Raw genomic sequence first — 22,597 nt, forward strand, 5'->3', positions numbered from 1 at the left:
AACCTGAAAAATATATATTTTTTTTCCAATTATATGTCAAAATATTTGCAAAGTTTTCTCCCCTTCCCTTCCCTACCCCAGCTCTAGATAGCAAATAATCTGATATGGGTTATACATGTATAATCATGTATTGCATATTTCTATATTAGTCACATTATGAAAGAAGAATAAGAACAAAAAGGAAAAATAATGAGAAGGGAAAAACAAAAACCAAATTTTAAAAAAAAAGTGAAAAATAGTATATTTTGATCTGCATTCAGATACTGTAGTTCTTTTTCTGGATGTGGATGGCAATTTCCATTTCAGGTCTTTTAGAATTGTCTTTGATCACTGTATTGCTGGGAAGAACTGGATCTATCATAGTTGATCATTGCACAATATTCTCCTGGTTCTGCTCACTTTACACAGCATCACTTCATGTAAGTCTTTCCATGTTTTTCTGAAATCTGCCTGTTCATTATATCACAACTTGTTCAACAATTCCCCAATTGTTGGGCGTCCCCTCAATTTCCTATTCTTTGTCACCATAAAATGATGATGTTTGTCTTTTACGCTCCGTGAAGACCATGACATCAGGGAGGTGATACCATGACAAGCACATGAATTGGATTTGGGTGAGGGGGGTGCTGTGCTCAGTCACCAGCTCTACTTTTTCCTCCAGAACCATCTGGGTCCAATGGCCAGATATGAATCGGGATGACTGAAGATGGTCCTGGATGCAAGGAGGCAATCAGGATTAAGTGACTTGCTCAAGGTCACACAGCTAATTAGGGTCATAAGCAGTTTAGGACAGCTTGGATAACAAAAGGCTAGGCCAGTTGCTTGGTAGAGAGAGATTGAGATAGAGAGAGGGAGAGGGAGATGAAGAGAGGGAGGGATAAAAACAGAGAGAGACAGAGGACTGGCTCCAAGCTGAGGTCCAGCTTAGTTTTCTATAGACTTGCCCCTTATCTGGACACTGATGGCAAAAGGGGAAATCCCTTTCCCTTTACAACATAAGTAGAAGATTGGGGGGGGGGGGTTGGGAATGAGAAGGGAAACAAATTTTATATTAAACAAGGAAACAATAGGAGTCAATTTACATCTCAAGAGCAAAGCTCCTTCCACACCTTTAACAAGATTCCCAGATATAACCGCATTAAAAATTACAGAATTTGTTTCTGATTATAATTTTTCTATATAATTCTCTCATCACTGGTAGATATTTTAGAACCTTGCCAAGGGACAGGATGTAGTATGAGCAACATTTCTTACTCATAGGCTAGGTTTACAACAACTACTAAGGCTAGAAGAACAACAAAGGTTAGGCACCTTTCCCTAGATGGACAATGAAACCATTCACAAGACTGAATTGTTTTTTTTTAAAGATTTTTGCAAGGCAATGGGGTTAAGTGGCTTGCCCAAGGCCACACAGCTAGGTAATTATTAAGTGTCTGAGGCGGGATTTGAGCTGACTCCAGGGCTGGTGCTCTATCCACTGCGCCACCTAGCCTCTCCATAAGACTTAATTATTCAGGGGAATAAAGCTCATACAATTTAAATAGTTTTCTGGTCACTGGAGGCATAAAAATCCTGGTTATATAAGGAATCAGATCCTCAGGCTTGATGGACTTTCTGCTACTTTGCAAGCCAATACATCCTTCATTTTATGTGCATCCTTCAGAACCTGTCTTGTATCCTTGTCAAATGTTCTTTTTAGTGCTGTTTACATAAGCTTTTTTTCCTATTCTATATAATCTACGCATCATATTTTGTTTCAATCTTAAAAAACTTGCTAAATGATTGACTGACAAACTGTTAAGCCCTTGCTAATTCTAAAACGTTGTGCTAAGCATTGAGAATACAAACAGTAAAGTAAGACAGTTCCTGCTCTCAAGAAGTTCAGTCTAAGGGAGATTTCAGGTTCCATGATCCTTGGGGTGCAATGGCAATGCAACTTCTTTAATAACATTTCTAATGAATATCCTCTTCTGGTGCTGAACTATTTGACAGTGCTAAGGTGTCTTTGGTGGTGAGAACTTTGCTTTCTCTGTTTTTTGTTTTAGTAGCTCTTGCTACAGAGGAAGCAGGGGCAGCAGCATCTCCAGAAACAGCTAGGTCTCTCTGAGAGAAATGTTTATTTAAAATAATCAGCAATTGGGTAGATCCATTTTTTTTTCCCCTTTCTGGATCCTCATTCTCTATAGGCCAACTCAGCCAACATCTGATGGATGCAATTACCCAAATGACCAGGCAGTATCCTTTCCATGCTGGATGGGAGTATCTACCCAACTAGAATTTAATCATTCTGGCCCATTGTGTTCCAGTCAGCCAGGAAGCAACTGAGGCCAAAAAAGTTTATATGAAAGTTGCTCATCGCACAAGTAGTATTGGTAAACTGCAGAGCTGGAACTCTTCTGTACCATTTGTACCTTAACTACATAAGAGCTAAGCGAAAAATAATGGAAAGAAGAAACAACAGATGAACCAGGGTGTTAAGGAAAATCTCCCTCCTTAGGGGCTTGGACTAAATCACTTGTTTTCAGAACTCTGAGTATTCGTCTGTGCAATGAGAGGATTCGAAAGGATGATTTCCAAAACTCCAAGTCGTGTGAAAGGAAACTAGCCATGGAGACGCAAAAGGAACTGCGTCTAGGGTGCTTTGTTTTCGCTGCTCCTCGGGGGTTGTTCACGAAGGATGACTCCACAGTCCCGGAGCTGCGAGGACAGGCGGGGTCGGACACGCCGTGGGCTGGCGCGACTCCAGGCCGGGCGGCGGAGCGCGGCGAGGCGCGGGGCTCCCGGAGCCCGCACCGGGCTGGCGCCCGGCCCCGCCGCCCGGCCCAGCCCTCCCCGGCTCAGGCGCCGCGGGCACACCGCCCTCCGCTCGCCTCATGCGTCAGGGGGCGGGAGCGCCGGCGCTGCCACGTTGGAGCCGCGGCGGGCGGAGCGCGGGGACGGCGAGCCGGAAGGGAGCGGGAGCCGGCGGCCAGGTGAGCCGCGGGACCGGAGCGCCGCGCAGCGCGCTGATGCCGGAGGGGCCGAGGCGGCTCGGGGCTGGCCCGCGGTGCGCTCGGGGAGGGTAGGTGCCGGGTGAGTGCCGACGGCGGCTTTAGGACCGCGTGGCGCTTGTGGTGTCCCCGGGCGCGGGGCTGGGGGCGCAGACCTGACCGGGAGAGCGCCCCGAGCCTCCGTCTGCCGCTACAGATGAGCACCGCGACTCCCCGGGACTGGGCCGGGCTGGGGGAGGTGAGGGAGGGCCCGGCGCGGCGGGGCCCGGCGCGGGGCCGGCCCCGGGCTAGAGGGAGGGCTGCGCTGGCGTGGACGAGGCTGCCCCCGCCTCTGCCTTAACGCTTCCCAGCACGAGGGTTCAGTAGCCTCCCGTGGCCCCGAAGGAGCCGACCCGCGCAGGCCCGGGGCCGGGCTGAAGGGGAGACGGCTGCGTCCCCCCCGCCAACCGGGGTCCCTTCTCCCCTCAGCGATCTGTTTACAAGGATCAGCGTTTTCTAAGATTTGAAGAAAGCAAATGGTATATATTGTAGTGGATGAGAGATACTCGCTTATTTAAAGGAATATCTTCACCTTCATTTATTCATATTCAATAGCATGTGTTACAGATGGATTATTGTTTTCATCGAAAGCATGAAAATAATTTAAAGATAAGAAGTCTATTATAAATATTCCAATCTAGTTCCTGTATTTTATCAAGGAAACGGATTGATAGCTTCGCTGGCTTGGCTCCAGTTTCATGGCTACTAGTACAATTGGAAACACAACTCAAGTATCTTCAGTTTTTCTCATTATCGCTTTTTCTTTCTAATCTGAGTAGCATCGATCTAAACTAAGATTAAGTCTGAAAATCTTAAAAGTTAACTTAGGCAGAGCTGTTCTGTTGAAGTGTTATTTGAAACAGACGACATGATGTATTGAAAGAAAAACTTACCTCTTGGACTCTTCACAGGGACTTTTTCTTCTTAGGTTTTTGTATGTAAATTCAGCAAAATTGGAGTATTTTGTAGATTGCTAGGCTTGACATTCTTTGCACTTAGGAAATCACAAGTCCTCTAAGATACTCTAAATTCTTACTTGTGGGTTTTGACTAGCTTGTGATACTGGACAAGTTATTTGACTAATGCATTGAGTAAAACAGATATAAATTTATGTTTTATATACTGCCCAAATTGTGGGACATGAATGGTACAGAGAAGGTGTAGTACTCTATGAGCAAAGCAGAATTTAAATAGTTCAAAAGAAACCCAAGATGCTCAAATTTTGAGAATCTGCTTCAAACATTCACTCAGCCTGCCTGTGGTAGGGCCTTCTGAACTAGTTATCCGTCTGATTAGCCATAGTCAGGCACTGAAACTTGATCCTACCTTAGTGATGTCATTTTAGACCTCTTTGAGAGGAAGAACAATAAGCAATTAAATTATAGAAAATACAACAGTGAATGTTATTTGAAAAGTAATTAGAGAAACCAATGGCCCAATAAATGTGATAACTGTGAGCCTGGCATGAATTACAAGTCAGAAGGGAAGAAAGATAGAGAATGCCAGAAGGAAGCAGGAGTGTTTTGCAGGGAGTATATTACAGAACGGTTTTGAATTAGTCTTAGCTCCAGTGACATTTTCCCTTGGGGTTATGACTACATACACTAATTTTATTGGAAAGAATACTGGGATTTAAGTTAGAATTTTAGTCATGATTCTGCCTCTTTACTTTGTAGTCTTGGGTGCAGTTTCTAGACCTGACTCGGCCTCAGTTTACAATTTGTAAAATAATACTTAAGCAGCATAGATAATAGTTTTAGAGTTGGGAGGGACCTAAGAGACCATTTAATCTAGTCTATTTCTTTTCACCTTTTTTTTTTCTTTTGCAAGGCTGTGGGGTTAAGTGGCTTGCCCAAAGCCACACAGCTAGGTAATTATTAAGTGTCTGAGGCCAAATTTGAACTCAGGTCCTCCTGACTCCAGGGCCTGTGCTCTATCCACTGCACCACCTAGCCGCCCCTAGTCTATTTCTTTTATGGATGAAGAAATTGAGACCTGGAAAAACAGCTTGCACAAAGTCACAAGGAGGAAAAGAGCTGAGAGTTGAACTTTTGAGATTTTTGACTCCTAATCTAGCACATTTTTCACTGTATCACATCTCATTTATCTGACTTCATTAGGAGATAAGTAATGTCTCTTCCAGATGAATAAATTTTATTACTTTAAATGCAAACCCTTTTTAATTTAAATATCTTTTTTTTTGTGGGGCTGGGTTTGGTTTTGCAAAGGTTAAGTTGACTTGCCCAAAGTCATACAGCTAAGTAATATTAAGCCAGCATCAGACACTTAATAATTGCTAGCTGTGTGACCTTGAACAAGTCACTTAGCCCTGTTACCTTAAATAAAATTTTTTAAAAATATTAAGTGCCTGAGGTTGCATTTGAACTTAAGTCCTCCTGACTCCAGCACCAGTGCTCTATCCACTGTACCACCTAGCTGCCCTTTAAACATTTTTTTCAGGAAAATCTTATAATAAAATTTTGCTCTTAAGGTTAATTAAAACTCAAATGAGAATTCAATATTGTATTTTGCTGCAATACAGTGAAGCCTTGAGAATCCTTTGAGGTATGTTGGGATGTTAGCCCCCTTTACCACAAAACCTCAAAATTCCTATGCATTTTTAGCAAAAGGAAAGTTATGACAGAGTATATAGAGAGCTGACCTTAGAATCAGCAAGATTGAGTTCCAGTCCTGTCTTAACATATCCTGTATAAACAGGATAATGTTTGGGCCTCTCAGTATTCCAGGTGATTTATAAAAAAACAAAACTTTTCAACCAAATCTCAGGTTGAATGTATTTATATTGTATATAGTGTTACATTAATAAAGGTTTTGCCACATCTTCTAAATCTTGTATTTTTTACTTTTGACATAGAGTATATTTATCTTTATTTTAGTCAAAACTCAAAAAAGACTTGCAGTGATAAGTTTCCTCATTAGGAAGTCTCTATACCAGTGAAATCACAGGTCTGTCTAGAAGGGAAAAAATAAATAAATAACAAAAAACAAGCCTACTAGCTATTCCCTTGGAGTGTACACTCAAATGAGTCACAGAGTATTATTGTACCATATGGGATCTAATGAATAAAAAGCTTGTGCACTTCCTGGAGGTTCAGTCCAGCCTCTTGTCATATACTGGCTCTGACCCTTGGTAAGTCACTTAATCTTTTGCTGTTCAAGGCAACTTTCTATGATTGCAAATTATAGAGAAAGTGTTAACCTGCATTGAAAAAGTCCTCAACTAGGAGGATCCTTATATCAGTAAAATAATAATTTGCAATCCATATTCCTATCCTTTAAATATAACACAGTATAATAGACACTTTTTTTTTTGCAACTAAAAAAGCTGAAGCTTGGACAGGTTAAAGGACATGCACTGAACCAGGATTTCACTACATCCTGCAGCCTCTCAGAGGACCTTTTTTCATTTCTTCTAGGTACTTGCCTGTGTTGTTTCGAATAAATAATGTCCGAATAAGAAGTACTTTAGAAGTGCATGAATATAGAGTACAACTGAAAAGGTTTAAAAAATACATTCGTATACTATTAAAAAAATTTTGTGCCAGTTTTCCTGCAGGTCCTCCAACACTTATCATTTTCTTTTTTTTTTTTGTCAGCCTCTCCAGTCTGATAGATGTGAGGTTAAATATCAGAGTTGCTTTAATTTTCATTTTTCTTTTTATTAGTGATTTGGATGCAATTTTCCAGTTGTTGATTGATTGTTTGAATCCCCCCCCTTTTTTCTTCCTGTTTAGTGTTTAGTAAAGCCAAAGATTATATTTTCTGAGGAAAACACTCCCTGTTTGATAAAAAAAAAAAACTATGGGGGGGGAAATGGAAAGTAGTTTGGAAGAAATTAGGTATAACCAATATCTCACAATATATAATAAGATAAACTAAATGGATATGTGCACATCTTAGGTATCTTAGAGAAACAAGAAAGAAATACCTTTTGGATCTGTGGAAAAGGAAAGACTGAAGACTAATCACTAAATATGACTGAAGTGATAGAATCACAGAAGATTTAATGGACAATTTTGATTATATAATAAGTTTTTTGTATAAATATCTTACATCATTAAAATCAGAAGGGAAATAAGTAATGGGAAAAATTCTTTATGGGAAAGTTTTTGATAACTATCCAAGTTACATAAGGAATTAATTCAAATCTATAAGTCTTAGAACTATTACCCAAAAGATAAATGGTCAAAGAATAAGAAAAGCAGTTTTCTTTTTTCTTTATATTGTTATACAAAAACCTATCTATACAGTATAGTGATTTAAAGCTTCAAATCCTGTCTATTTTAATCTTATGCACTTAATACATTTTTTAATAAATAGTACCCAAGTTATTTCCAATAAAAGTGATGTGAATTCTTTTGTTCAACCCAAACAAAGCATTGCATTTAAATTTTTTTATTTTGATAGCAAAGTGATGTAATAGTTTTACTATTCCTTTTTGGCAAAGTGGTTTAAGTGAGTTTAATTCAGAGCAATACCACTATACCAACAACCAGTTATATTGAAATGAATGTGGCATATCCTTTGATCAGTTGGGGGAAGGGATTAATGACCTCTTCTGCCAACTGAGCAAATTAAAAAATAAAACAAAACCCAACCTCTGAAAAATAGCATTTTAAGTTCATTACCTCTATTGGGAGATGGGTCACATATTTATTGGACTCATTTATCATTGCATTGATCAGAGTTCTTAAGCTTTTCAAAATTGTATTTCTCTAGGATGTATAAATTCTAGTTCTGTTTACTCTGCATCAGTTCATAGTAGTCTTTGCAGTTGTCTTTGTAACTTTCTGTTTCATCATTTCTTAGGACATTTCATCATACATAATACAATCTGTTTAGTCATTTAGATACCAGGAAAATAGCTACTATAAATGTTTACTCTTTCTCTTTCACTGATTTCTTCATGGCCTAGACTAAAAGTATAATTGAGTCATATACATTTTACTACTTTGGGCATAGTAATAAATTGTTTTCCAGAATGACTAGGGACAATTTATGACTCCATCAAGAATGCACTAGTGTGTACTTTATGTAGTCTTGACTCCTTTCTTCCTTCTTTCCTTTTTCCATTACTGAACTGTGCTGTTGTTTCCAATCTGGGCCAGTTTGCCTCTGCACACCTCCACGCCTCCTGGTAGTCTTTTTGGAGTTGGTCTTAGATGGGCAGTTTTCCAAGAAAGAAATCTCAATTGTCTACAACTATATGAAAAAATGCCACAAATCACTAATAGAGAAATGCTAATTAAAGGAATTCTGACAAAAAAAGGGCAATGAGAAATGTTGAAAAGACTTCAAGAAAACAGGTACACTATATTTATAACAACTCTTTATAGTTGCTCCAAACTAAAAAGTAAGACAGTTGGCCCTTATTATCAAGAATGATTAAACAAATTATAGTATATAAATATAATGGAATAATATTGTGCCATTAGGAATGATGAAACTAGGAAGATTTCTATGAACTGATAGTGAAATGAACAGAATTAGAACAATTTAAACAACATTATGGGAAAAAAACTTTAGAACTGATAAATGCTCTGATTAACTACAAGTCCAGAGGACTATGTAAAATAATAATAGTAATAACTGGCCCTTTATATCGTGACTTAAGGATTTGCAAAACATTTAGACTTGCCCAGGATAACATAGCTAGTGTCTGAAGTAGTATTTGAACTCAGTACTCCCTGACTCCACCATCTACTCTTCAACCTAACTGAAGCTGAAACATGATACCCACCTCCTCCCATAGAGTAGTTGATGGGCTTAAAATGTAGACTTGGGGTGTACATTTTTGGACATGACCAATATAGAAATTTTTGCTTGATTTTGCAATTTGTTAGGTTTTATTTTTTGTTTAAATTGTTCATGGGGGAAGGGAAGGATAGTAGACTTATAAAATAATTACATTTAATTTTTTTGAAGGAGCTACCTGTTTATATCCTTTGACTCTTAGGCTTTGGGAGTATTGATTTTAATTTTTATGAATTTGAATCAGTATTTTATAGATCTTGAATGTGAGACTTTTATCAGAAACTTGCAAAGATTCCCCTCCCCAGTTACCTAATTCCCTTCTAATTTTAACTGCATTGATTTTGTTTGTGCAAAAGCTTTTTAATGGTACATAATGTCCACTTTATTTTCTGTGATACTCTCTATCCCTTGTTATTAGGGTCTTGTCCACAGATATGAAAAGTAATTTCTTCCTTGCTTCTATAATTAATTTTTTATATTTCCTTTTATTTGAGTTTTCTATTCATAATTTCTTAGCAGACTATTTCTGAGTTTTCTCAGCCCTTTTTGTCAAATATTAAACCCAGCAGATGGTTTCTTTAGGGTTATTTTCTCTTGTTATGTACATAATCTATTCCACTGATTAACTTAACTTTTAACTAGTACCAAATTATGTTGAATACTGTTTTGAAGTACAGTTTGAGATTTGGTATCGATAGACTCCTCACTTTTGTTCATGATTTTCTATGAGATTCTTTTTTTTTTCTTTTTCTTTTATAGGTTTTTGCAAAGGCAAATGGGGTTAAGTGGCTTGCACAAGGCCACACAGCTAGGTCTGAGGCCGGATTTGAACTCAGGTACTCCTGACTCCAGGGCCGGTGCTCTATCCACTGTGCCACCTAGCTGCCCTGATTCTTAACTTTTTGTTCTTCTGGTTATCTAACTGTAAAATAATTTTTGGTAGCTTGATTGATGCAGCATTGAATAAATATTAGGTAGCATTGTTAGTTTTCTAATATTGACTTGGCTTACCCAGGAACAATTATATATATCTCCAATCTTTAGGTCTCTGATTTCCATAAAAAAATTTTGTATGGGGCGGCTAGGTGGCATAGTGGATAGAGCACCAGCCCTGGAGCAGTACCCGGGTTCAAATCCGGTCTCAGACACTTAATAATTACCTAGCTGTGTGGCCTTGGGCAAGCCACTTAACCCCATTTGCCTTGCAAAAACCTAAAAAAAAAAAATTGTAGTTAAATTTACATTGTTCCTTTATATGTATGGAAAGACTTCAAAGCATTTTAAATATTGTTATTTTGAATGGAGTTTCTCTAGTTGTATTTGCTTGGATTTTTTAGGGTTTTGTCTTTTGTCAAATACTTTTTGGGTGTCTATTGATATAGTCTCGAAATTTTGTTATTTTTATTGTTGATATTTTGTGTTACATTCAGGAGCAGATAGTTGGTGTCAGGAAGACTCATCTTCCTGAGTTCAAATGTGACCTCTAACGGTGGCTATATAACCTGTGGGACCGCTAGGTGGCACAGTGAATAGAGCACTGACCTTGGAGTCAAGAGGTCTGGTTCGAAATAGGCCTCCCACAACTGACAGACACTACCTTAACCAGGTTACTTGACCGTGATTATCTTTCCTCCAGGGCCATCTCCAGTCCTTCTGATTCATATCTGGCCCCTGGAGCCAGATGACACTGGAGGAGAAAGTGAGTCTGGTGACTTGCACAGGCCCCCTCACTCAAATCCAATTCATGTGCTTGTCATGGCATCACTTCCCTGATGTCATGGTTTACTTTGAGAAGGAAGAACAAATATAGTATGACCCAGGGCAAGTCATTTAACCTTGCTTGTTGTCTCGGTTTCATTATCTATAAAATGAGCTGGAGAAGGAAATGCCAAACCACTTCACTATCTTTGCCTAGAAAACCCCAAGTGGAATCATACAGAATTGGGCATCTGAAATAACTGTACAAACAATAAGAATTACTCTCCTAGTTTTCCTTATATCAGACCAATCCCACATTCCTGGTATAAACTCTTATTGTATCCTATTTGCTTACATTTTATCCAGTATTTTTTAGTCACTATTTATTTGGGATATAGGTTTGGTTCTCCTACCCACCCTGTATTGGCTTTGTCTCCCTGGTTTGCATATCAAGACAATGTTTGTATCATAAAGAGTTTGGAAGAGTTCATTTTCCTATTTTTGCTACATTTTGTATATTAATTTTTTGATTGTTTAATAGAATTTACTTTGTAAAGTTGTCTAAACCTAAAGTTTTTTTTTTGCTTTGGGCATTAATTTATGGCTTGTTCAAAGTTCTTTTTCTAGTACCTGGACATATAATCTATTTACTTCTATTAATCTGGCCTTAAAATATACGTGTGTGTGTGTGTGTGTGTGTGTGTGTGTGTGTGTGTGTATTCATTTCATCTAAGATTCAGTTTTATTAACTGGTAATAGAGCAAAATCATTTTTCATAAGTTTCCTTTTTTAATTTACCATAATTTCTGCAGCTCTCCTCCCCTACCCTATCTTTGATAGGAACACTTTGTTTTTCAATCTTTTTAAAATTCAGACTAATCAATGTCACATGTGTATTTTTATTTTTATTTTTTGCTTTTACAAGGCAATGGGGTTGAGTGATTTGCCCAAGATCACACAGCTAGGTAATCATTAAATAATCCAGTTTGATATAGGATTTGAACTCAGGCCCAGGATCAGTTCTCAATGCATTGTGGTACCTAGCTTCCCTTGTTATGTTTATTAATTTTTAAAAAACAAATTTAGTTTTGTCCATTATGTTTTTAAAATGTTTGTTTTAAATTTTATTACTATTTTTTATTTTCAGAATTTGATTTAGCTGGGAAAAGTTTGATTTGTTGTTTTTTATTTTTTTTCCATTTCATGCTAGATTAATATTTGTCCTTCTGTTCATGAAAACATTTAGAGATATGAAATAACCCCTAAATACTGCTTTATATATGTACATAAGATTTGGTTTGTTTGTATTGGTCTCTGACTTGTTCTTTGCCTCACAAAAGCAACATGTCTACTACAGTGCCCGGCACCGTGGGGATAAAATAAGATAGGCAAAAACAGTCCCTGCCCTAACATCTCACATTCTAATGAAAGACAATGTAAACAACTATGATTATATAATATTTATAGGCAAACTAGAGGGAGGCTAATAGCATTTGATGGGACTAAGGTAAAGTCCTCTTGCCAGAAATTAGGATTTGAGTTGAATCTTACTAGCATTGGAAGCAAAGAGGCAGAGATGAAGAAAGAGAGAGAATTCACTTTATGGGGACTATTACCTCAGTTCTCTCATCTGTAAAATAGGGATTATAATAGCACTTACCTCACTGAATTGTTGTGAGGAATAAATGAGATATTTTGCCTAGAATATAGTAGGAACTTTTAAAAAATGCTTATTTCCTTCCTTTCAGTGAAAAAGCATGGAGAGATGGAGAGCTTGGTTTGAAGAACAGCATTGTAAAGTATAAGAAGGCTGGAAAGGTAGGAATGGTTGAGGTTGTGAATGGCTTTAAAAGCCAAATAGCATTTAAATTTGATTCTGGAGATAATAGGGAGTTACTATAGTTTATTAAGTAGGAGAGACAGTGCTTTAGGAATATTACTTTGGAAACGGAAGAGAAGAAAAAAGAGTAGGGAATAATTGAGGCAGAATAAATAGGCTGAATAGCTCTATCAGAAGAGAGAAGGGGACATATAAAATGTAGCAAAGGTAGAAATGACAGGACTTAGCAAAAGACTGGATGTGTAGAATGTATTTTAGAATTGTAGCTTATCTGCAATTAATTTTAATTCTTCAGGGGCTCTTTGTTGAAGATAATTTAGTATTTGACTTTTCTTCATTTGTTATGAGGATTTTATGGCACAGTGTAATTTTATTTTTTGTAAAGGTGTTAATGCATAAATTCTGTTGACCTTTAGTAATGAAGAAAGATCTAATTCTAATTTTTTTTTTTGCAAGGCAAATGGGGTTAAGTGGTTGCCCAAGGCCACACAGCTAGGTAATTATTAAGTGTCTGAGACCAGATTTGAACCCAGGTACTCCTGACTCCAGGGCCGGTGCTTTATCCACTGCGCCACCTAGCTGCCCCAAATTCTAATTTTTTTAAAGCTCTCTCTTTAGATCCTGTATCTTTTTTGTTAGATTTGTATACAATTGAAAGGGATATATGTTGAGGTCCCAATATTATCATTTTACTTTCTTTCTCTGCAATTTAATAACTTTTCCTTTAAGTATTATATGCTATGACAAAAGTTGAGTTCACCTTTGTGATCTATAAATGATGTGATGTTTCTGCTCCCTTGCCTTTTCCCTATCCCCAATCACTTGTCTTTATGCTTTCTTTCTTTTTATTTTCCTGTGTTGGACTTTTGATTTACTTATGACTATTTCATCATTTATTTTGTCCTTCTTTTACCCTTTTCTCTCTCTCTCTAGCCTCTTATTTCCCTGTTCATCTAGTGTATTTCTACAGTATGTTTTGAGTGTGTTTGAGTGTTCTACTTTCTTTTGCCCAGTTTAGGAGAAAGTGAAGTTCATAGGATACTTCTTTCCACATCCCTTCCTCTGTATTTACATAAGTTTTACTCTCATATACTCTTATTATGTAAGTTTTTTTTCCCCTTCTCCTTCCCTCCCTAATAGAGTCCTCTATCCTTTTCTAATTTTTTCTTATTATTATCAGAATAAAACTTACCTTATTTGGCTATATATATGTAAAGACATTAGGTCTCTGATAGAATACTTCTTCCCTCTCATGTAAATAATGTAAATAATTTGTGCTTACAGTCATTTCCAGTTGATAAAAACAGGTTTCTCTTGCCTCTTGTAATTGCATTTCAAAATATTTACTCAGTTCAGGTTATTTATTTATTTGTTTGTTTATGTTGAATCAGAATATGTGGAAATCCTTTATTTCATTAGATGTCCATTTCTCAAGACTTATGGATCATGTCACCAACAAAAAAGAGGATTAGATATTTTTTCTGATCTTCACAACCTTCCTCTAAAATACAAATTATGAGCCAGCTATATAGCAGTTTAAGTGATTTTCATTGTCTGGGACACCAAGAGCACAAGGTTAAAAATAAAATCCCATGAACCACACTCATTCAGTATTCCTTCCCCTTAACCCATTGGGCTCCCACTAGCATGCTTTACTATCCATTCAACAAGCAAGCTTGTGAAAGAAAACTACTCTATCTTAATCACTTCTTCTACTGCCTCTTTTTACTGCAGTGGGAATCCAAATTCTAAATTACTGAAATGTACTGAGACAACTGTTGCCAAAGCAGGAAACAGAGAGGGAGCAGGATAGGATATGTGTTTGGGTTTAACATAGAACCCCTATATGCTGCACTATCCTTACCCTGCTTCAAGAAACCCAAACTTTGATCATCAAAAACTTGCTCAGAGCTGTTAACACTGCAATGCTGGGTAAAGGACTGAGAAACAGGGGCCTTGAGCAAGACCATGTGGCACAACATTAAACCTGAGTCAAACTGCCCAGCATCCAATTGGAGCCAGTTCTATCATCTCAGAGTCAACTGGGGTAGAGATCTAGGGTAGTGAATTATGAATTGCCCGGTGTGGGAGGAGTCCAGCTGAAATGCTTTGAGATCCAGTCTGGGGGAAACCACCATCAGAGGAAAGTCAACAAGTGAGCAACAGAGGTATAAGATCATAGACAGAAGAAAATTAAAAGTCCTTGACCATAAGCAGAAATAGGGAAGACATGAACGACAGAAATAAGACGTTCTAGATCTAATAAATGAGTTAAAGTATCTTTTGAAGATATGCTATAAAACAAGAAAATGAATTGACATGCAATGAGGCAGAGAATCCTGTTGATTTGAGGAGAGCAAAGAACCCTGACATGCTGTTCTTGAGGGGTTTAAAAGAGAAATGAGAATTATGAATTTGTGGCCTACCTGTCAGAAATAACTGACAAAATAGAAAAAACTTGAGTTTGTGATGACAAGTCTCACCAAAGAAATAAAAGACAAAGTGATTGAGAGGCAAAAAAGCAGTAATATTAAAGAAAACATTCTGTCCATTGATTCTTTTAAGTAGTCTCCCTACTTAAATTAATAAAAATAAAATATAAAGAGACTTTAATTTTTTCAATTATATTTAAAGATAGGTTTCAACATTCATATTTGTAAAGTTTTCTTCTTCCCACCCCCACCCTTGCATAGCAAGTAATCTGATATAGGTTATACATGTACAATCCTATTACACATTTCTATATTTGTCATGCTATGCAAGAAGAGTCAGAAGGGGGGGGGGATCATGAGAAGGAAAAAAGCAAAAACCAAATTTAAAAAGGTGAAAATAGGTGTTTTGATCTACTTTCAGATTCTATAGTTCTTTCTCTAGATGAGAATGGCATTTTCCATCTCAGATCTTAGAATTATTTTCTTTGATTACCGAATTGCTGAGAAGAGCTAAGTCTATGATAGTAGATCATTGCACAGTGATGTTGTTAAGATGTACAGTGTTCTCCTGGTTCTGTGTATTTCACTCAGCATCAGTGCATATAAATCTTTTAAGATTTTTCTGAAATCTGCCTACTCACCAATTCTTATAGAGCAATATTCCATTATAATTATATACCACAACTTGTTCTACCATTACCCAGTTGATGGACATCCCCTCAATTTCCAATTATTTGTCACCACAAAAAGAGCTGCTATAAATATTTTTGTACGTGAGTGTTTTTTTTCCTTTTTTATGATCTCTTTGAGATACAGACTTAATAGTAGTATTGTTGGATCATAAGATATGCAGTTTTGATGCCCTTTGGCCAAATTGCTCTCCAAAATCACAACCCTACTTTTCTTTCCCTTCCAACATTTATTTCCCTTTTTAGTTATATTAGCCAATCTGATAGGTGTGTGGTGGTACCCTAGAGTTGTTTCAATTTGCATTTCTTAAATTAGCATTTTTTCAAATGTCTCTTGATATGCCTGTTTATATTTTTGGATTAGTTGTTATTTTGAAAGCATTAGTCCAACATTTTAATTTTTTGTGAATCTGTTTCAGGATTATTTATTGTAAATGACATAATATTGTGTTCTTCATTTTGATCTATCTTTTCATCTTTGAAAGATTGTTGAGGTCTGCAAGAAGAGAAAAGTACATTTAAGAGGAAATGTAAAATACTCATGAACAAAGTCCAATATAGGAAAATAAAGGCAGAGTAAAAGGAAAGTAAGTATGTGACTTAGGGGCGGCTAGGTGGCACAGTGGATAGAGCCCCAGCCCCAGCCCTGGAGTCAGGAGTACCTGAGTTCAAATCCAGCCTCAGACTGTGTGAACTTGGGCAAGCCACTTAATCCCATTGCCTTGCAAAAAGAAAAAAAACCTAAAAAAAAAGAAAGTGACTGGTAGCAGGGAAAAGTGAAGGGGGGGGATAGAGAGTGGCAGTAGGAGGGAATGAAGTTCTAGAGTACCCAGAAAGGGAAATAAATCCTATCTAGAAAGGGGAGCAGAAAATTTAATTAAAAATACTAAAGAACAAGATAAATTGAAAGAGAGGTGAGAAAGCTGGGATTCTATTTCTTTGTTTTTTTTAATTAGTTTTAATTAAAGATATTATTTAAGTTTTACAATTTTCCCCCCAGTCTTACTTTCCCCCCCCCCCCCACGGAAAGCAATTTGTCAGTCTTTACTTTGTTTCCATGTTGTACATTGATCCAAATTAAGTGTGATTAGAGAGAGATCATATCCTTAAGGAAGAAACAAAAAGTACAAGAGGTAACAAGATCAGACAATAAGATATCTGGTTGTTTTTTTTTTCCTAAATTAAAGGGAATAGTCCTTGAACTTTGTTCAAACTCCAGTTCTTTATCTGGATACAGGTGGTATTCTCCATTGCAGACAGCCCACAACTGTCCCTGATTGTTGCACTCATGGAATGAGCAAGTCCTTCAAGGTTGAACATCACTCCCATGTTGCTGTTAGGGTGTACAGTGTTTTTCTGGTTCTACTCATCTCACTCAGCATCAGTTCATGCAAATTTCTCCAGGCTTCCCTGAATTCCCATCCCTCCTGGTTTCTAATAGAACAATAGTGTTCCATGACATACATATAACACAGTTTGCTAAGCCATTCCCCAATTGAAGGACGTTTACTTGATTTCCAATTCTTTGCCACCACAAACAGGGCTACTATGAATATTTTTGTACAAGTGATGTTTTTATCCTTTTTTATCATCTCTTCAGGGTTTAGATGTAGTAGTGGTATTGCTGGATCAAAGGATATGCACATTTTTGTAGTTTCAAATTTCTCTCCAGAAAGGTTGGATGAGTTCACAGCTCCACCAACAGTGTAATAGTGTCCCAGATTTCCCACAGTCCTTCCAACAATGATCATTATCCTTTCTGGTCATATTTGCAAGTCTGAGAGGTATGAGGTACCTCAGAGAAGCTTTAATTTGCATTTCTCTAATAATTAATGATTTAGAGCCATTTTTCATATGGCTATGGATTGCTTTGATCTCCTCCTCTGTAAATTGCCTTTGCATATCCTTTGACCATTTGTCAATTGGGGAATGGCTTTTTGTTTTAAAAATATGACTCAGTTCTCTGTATATTTTAGAAATGAGTCCTTTGTCAGAATCATTAGTTGTAAAGATTGTTTCCCAATTTACTACATTTCTTTTGATCTTGGTTACAGTGGTTTTATCTGTGTAAAAGCTTTTTAATTTAATGTAATCAAAATCATCTAATTGGTTTTTGGTGATGTTCTCCAACTCTTCCTTAGTCATAAACTGCTCCCCTTTCCATAGATCTGACAGGTAAACTAGTCCCTGATCTTCTAATTTGCTTATAGTATTGTTTTTTTTTATGTCTAAGTCCTGTAACCATTTGGATCTTATCTTGGTAAAGGGTGTTAGGTGTTGGTCTAATCTAAGTTTCTTCCATACTAGCTTCCAATTAAAGCTGGGATTCTATTTCAAGAAAAAAGGGGAAGAATTAAATATCAGCTAAAAGCAGAAAAGAAAAAAGATAGGCAAAATTTTTTTCCCCCAAAGATAACAAAGGAAAAGGAAGGAGAGTTCAGAGTGAAGGAAAGAAAGCCAATGTAAGTAGAGCCACCTTAAAAATTTAACTTAATGTAAATGAAGAAATATACTATTTATAGCAGAAGGGGGGAGGAAGACCTCTAATAATAGAGACAACATGAAAAAAATATAGAAACTTTAGAAATGACTGGATTAAACAATCCAAGAAAGTGAAAAAGTGACAGTCTAAATAAGAAAATTAAACTTATTGCTTATAAGAAGCACATTAAAAAACAGATGTATACAGAATAAAATAGGTGCTGAAAAAATTTATTATGGTATCAAATGAATTCAAAAACAGAAGTTGCAATCATGCTATCAAAGCAAGAACATATTTAAAAAATCAAAATGGTATAAACAAAACATTATTTTAAATGGAACCTTAGAAAACCAATCAGTATCAATATCAAATACTCCAAATAGTTTAAAAGTCGAATTCAAGGGGTGGCTAGGTGGCCCAGTGGATAGAGCACCGGCCCTGGAGTCAGGAGTACCTGAGTTCAAATCTGGTCTCAGACACTTAATAATTACCTAGCTGTGTGGCCTTGGGCCAGCCACTTAACCCTGTTTGCCTTGCAAAAACCTAAAAAAAATCAAATTCATAAAAAACAAAACAAACAAAAACTATCAACTGAGCTATAAGAAGACACAGACAAGGACATAATAGTGATAACAGCAGTGTTGGAAGGGATGTGGGAAATCTGGGACCCTAATATATTGTTTGTTGGTGGAGCTGTGAACTCATCCAACCTTTCTGGAGAGCAATTTGGAATTTTGCTCAGAGGGCAACAAAAATGTGCATACCCTTTGACCCAGCAATACCACTACTGGGTCCATACCCTGAAGAGATGATGAAAAAGAGTAAAAACATCACTTGTACAAAAATATTCATAGCAGTCTTGTTTGTGGTGGCAAAGAATTGGAAATCAAGTAAATGTCCTTCAGTTGGGGAATGGCTTAGCAAACTGGTATATGTATGTCATGGAACACTATTGTTCTATTAGAAACCAGGAGGGACAGGAATTCAGGGAAGCCTGGAGGGATTTGCATGAACTGATGCTGAGTGAGATGAGCAGAACCAGAAAAACACTGCACACCCTAACAGCAACATGGGGATGATGATCAACCTTGATGGACTTGCTCATTCCATCAGTGCTACAATCAGGGACATTTTGGGGCTGTCTGCAATGGAGAATATCATTTGTATCCAGAGAAAGAATGGTGGAGTTTGAACAAAGACCAAAGGTTACCTTCAATTTAGAAAAAAACTATTATCTTATTATATAATTTTGCTATCTCTTATACTTTATTTTTCTTCCTTAAGGATATGATTTCTCTCTCATCACATTCAACTGAGATCAATGTATACCATGGAAACAATGTAAAAACTAACAGAATGCCTTGGGGGGGGTAGGGGGAGAGAAGCAAGAATGGGGGAAAATTGTAAAACTCAAAATAAAATCTTTCTTAAAAAAATGATAGTTATCAGAGAAGACAAGTGAATCTTTATTAGCTATAAATACTGTATAAAAACATTTTGATTTTTTTAGTGGTATTCCTGCTTGGATTTGGAAATATCCATTATTAGGGTTATTTATACATTTGCTTTTTCTAGACAGTATGTTTTGATGGAAAATTTAAAATTTTTTGAATGGGAGGGAACTAAAGTGAAGTTTCTGCCAGATATCTCTTACAAAATCTTATTTTTCATCCACACCATGATGTCCAATAATCCCAGGCCATCTCCCCTGCAATAGCTGTTCTCTTTCATTTTTCTCATCTTTACCTTCATGAAAATATTTTGCTTTACAGTATCCTCTCTTGAATCCCTAGTCTAGTATCATTTCACCAATTAATCCTATCAAGCCTCAGCTATGGATCATCTGCCACTTTCACTCCTATACATTTGAAACTGAATGAAGGTGATGAAAATCGTGCAACTGCCCTGACTATAAATTAGTCTATTAACTTAACTGGACTGTTGTTAGGTAGACTTACTTGACCTGCCTCATCATTCCCACTTCTCTTGGCTGAGAATTTTGTCTTATAATTTTATAGAAAAAGTGAAACCATTCACCATGAAGTCTTTTTTCTTCCCTCTTTTTTATATCATATCAGATGTCTCCTGCCACTTTATTATTCTTTCATGTCTCGTATAATGAGGTGACCTTTTTTTGTTGTTGTTTAGGAATCAGGAGCTAAAAGTTTTTACAGTTTTTTTTTTTAATTTTTGTTTTGCAAGGCAATGGGGTTAAGTAACTTGCCCAAACTCATACAGCTAGGTAATTATTAACTGTTTCAGGCTGAATTTGAACTCCTGATTCCAGGGCTGGTGCTCTGTCCATTGCAGTTGATCATCATTACAATACTGTTGTTGTTGTTGTATGCAATCTCATATACAAGAATCTCTTGATTCTGCTAGTTCACTTGCATTAGTTCATATAGGTTTTCCTATATTTTTTTCTGAAACCATCCCTCTCTCGTCATTTTTTTTTTACTTTTTTCAAGGCAATGGGGGTTAAGTGGCTTGCCCAAAGCCATACAGTGCCACCTAGCCACCCCCTCGTCATTTTTTAAAAAATTTTTTCCTTATTTAATATTTATTCTCATTTTGTACAAATAATTTTTTATACGTTAATAAAATATTCTTGTTTAAGAGTAAACAAAATACTGCCTCCCCCCAAAAAATATAAACTAACTTGAGCGAAAAAGTAAGGGGGAGAGAAAAAAATTAAAATTTAAAAAATAATAGTAATAATTGTAGGTATGGCCAGGTGGTGCAGTGGACAGAGCACCAGCCCTGGAGCCAGGAGCACCCAAGCCCAAATCCAGCCCCACACGCCCAACAATCACCCAGCTGTGTGACATGCAAGCCACCCCAACCCCACTGCCCTGCAAAAACCAAAAAAGAAAAAGAAAAAAAAGACCCAAAATAAAATAAAATAGTAATAATAGTAGGGGCGGCCAGGTGGCAGATAGAGCACTGGCCCTTGAGCCAGGAGCACCTGGGTTCAAATCCGGCCTCAGACACCCAATGATCACCCTGCCATAGGGCCCCAGGCAGGCCACCCAGCCCCATTTGCCCTGTACCCCCCCCAAAATAATAATAATAATAAATGTGCTTCAGTCTGTGTTCCAACACCACCAACTCTGTCACAGGTGGATCACATTCTTTATGATAAGTCCATCACAAAAGTTTCTTCCATATTTTTCCAACATTGCCATTGATGATCGCAACTCCCTCCTTTCATATTTCTTCACTACCATGTACTATATTTTCTCTCTCCTTTCACTCTGACTCTGCTGTTAGGGTAGCTGAGTGGTGCAGCAGACAGATCCCTGGCTCTGGGACCAAGAGGCCCCGAGCCCCCTTACCACCCCTTAGGCCCAGCATCCACCAGGCTCTATGGTCCCAGACAGGCCATCCAATCCCAGCCCCTTGCAAGAAGTAAAAAAGAAATGACCACTCTCACCCCATGCCTTTCCCCGTCCCCCCCTCCTTCTTACTCCAGATGCCTTATACCCCATTGAGTATATATGCTGTTTCCTCTCCTAGCCACCTCTGATGAGAGCAAAGATTCCCTCATTCCCCCTTGCCTTCCCCCCTTCCATATCATTGCAATAGCTCATAGTAATAAAGAAAAATCTTATTATATGAAATATCTTGGCCTATTTATTCCCCCTCTCCTTTTTCTTTCTCCCATTAACATTTCCTTTTTTTCTATTGACTCTATTTTTACACCACATTTTATCTTCAAATTCAGCTTTCTCCTGTGCTTCAACTATAAAAGCTCCCTCTACCTGCTCTATTAACTGAGAATGTTCATATGAGTATTATCAGTATCATTTTTCTATGCGGAATACATGCAGTTCATCATCATTAAGTCCCTCATATTTTCCCCTTCTCCTCCACTCTCTATGCTTCACCTGAGTCCTGTATCTGAAGATCAAACCTTCTTTTCAGCTCTGGCCACTCCAACAGGAACATTTGAAATTCCCCTGGTTCATTGAAAGTCCATCTTTTTCCCTGGAAGAGGATGTTCAATTTTACTGGGTAGTTGATTCTCGGTTGCATTCTAAGCGCTTTTGCATTCCAGTATATTATATTCCAAGCCCTACGAGCTTTTAATGTAGTTGCTGCTAAGTCCTGTGAGATCCTGATTGCAGCTCCATGGTATTTGAATTGTGTCCTTCTGGCTGCTTCCCTTTGACTTGGGAGTTCTAGAACTTGGCTATAATATTCCTGGGGGTTGGTTTTTTTTGGATCTCTTTCTCAGGGAGATCTCTCGTCATTTTTTTTTTTTTTAGGTTTTTGCAAGGCAAATGGGGTTAAGTGGCTTGCCCAAGGCCACAGGGTTAAGTAATTATTAAGTGTCTGAGAACCAATTTGAACCCAGGTACTCCTGACTCCAAGGCTGGTTCTTTATCCACTACGCCACCTAGCCGCCCTATCTCTCCTCATTTCTTAAGAGTACAGTAGGGCAGCTAGGTGGTGCAGTGGATAGAGCACCAGTCCTGGAATCAGGAGGACCTGAGTTCAAATGTGAGCTCAGAGACTTAATAATTGCCTAGCTGTGTGACCTGGGCAAGTCACTTAATCCCATTGCCTTAAATAAAATTTTTTTTAAAAAAGTACAGTAGTATTCCATCACAATTATATGCCACAATTTATTTAGCTATTTTTCCAGTTGA

General features: G+C 37.5%; 1 protein-coding gene across 5 annotated transcripts in view; it reads left to right on the forward strand.

Annotated features, from left to right (window-relative positions):
* Positions 1–2,926: 2,926 nt before the first annotated feature.
* The window catches only part of GNPNAT1 (glucosamine-phosphate N-acetyltransferase 1), a 36,880-nt gene continuing 17,209 nt past the window's right edge, over positions 2,927–22,597 (forward strand). The window contains exons 1-2 of one of the 5 annotated variants that reach the window (XM_074213338.1): positions 2,956–2,972; positions 12,251–12,320. The gene's annotated coding sequence lies outside the window, so the exon portion shown is untranslated. The other 4 variants (XM_074213337.1, XM_074213341.1, XM_074213339.1 and 1 more) reach the window with 4 other exon arrangements.

The sequence above is a fragment of the Macrotis lagotis genome, chromosome 1 (genome assembly GCF_037893015.1).
Source record: "Macrotis lagotis isolate mMagLag1 chromosome 1, bilby.v1.9.chrom.fasta, whole genome shotgun sequence".
NCBI lineage: Eukaryota > Metazoa > Chordata > Mammalia > Peramelemorphia > Peramelidae > Macrotis > Macrotis lagotis.